This window comes from Penaeus monodon, chromosome 23 (genome assembly GCF_015228065.2).
Source record: "Penaeus monodon isolate SGIC_2016 chromosome 23, NSTDA_Pmon_1, whole genome shotgun sequence".
Lineage (NCBI taxonomy): Eukaryota > Metazoa > Arthropoda > Malacostraca > Decapoda > Penaeidae > Penaeus > Penaeus monodon.
The window spans coordinates 8,541,535-8,542,080 of NC_051408.1; positions in this window are offsets into that span (position 1 = coordinate 8,541,535).

Genomic DNA, 546 nt, shown 5'->3' on the forward strand with positions numbered 1-546 from the left:
GCAAGATATACGTAATAAGGTGATGTTACTGTTGACGTTAGAAGGAAAGTTTTCTATGCGACCGATTGGGGTCCCCAAAGCAGGCTGAAAGCGTGGATCGAAAACCGATAAAGGTCTCTATTATTCATAAGACGTTGGCCTCTTGCTGGATAAACATCTTTTTTCTTTTCCTTCGTCATTATTAATTTATCTCACACTCCCCTTCCCGTCTCACTTGCAAAAAAGGAGGGAAAAGAAATGTGTTTGTTTGATCACGTGATGTAAATATTGACCGAAAGTTATCAATGTTGGTGGTACTGTTTTGTCCAAGTTTTTAAAGATTTGTTGTGTGTTCACGTGGTTACCATGAAAAACAAGCAATGTCACCGACTGAATTCGTAAAGGTGGCGAATGTTTACGATACTTGAAAGTGATTTTGAAATAAGGGGTAAAAAAAAGGAGTTTTCGTGTGTGTGTTTCATAAAGAGACGATAGTAAGGTAAAACAAAAATTAAAAAAAGCAGCAGATGAAATATATCACCGAAACGTTCTCTTAAACAATCAGTG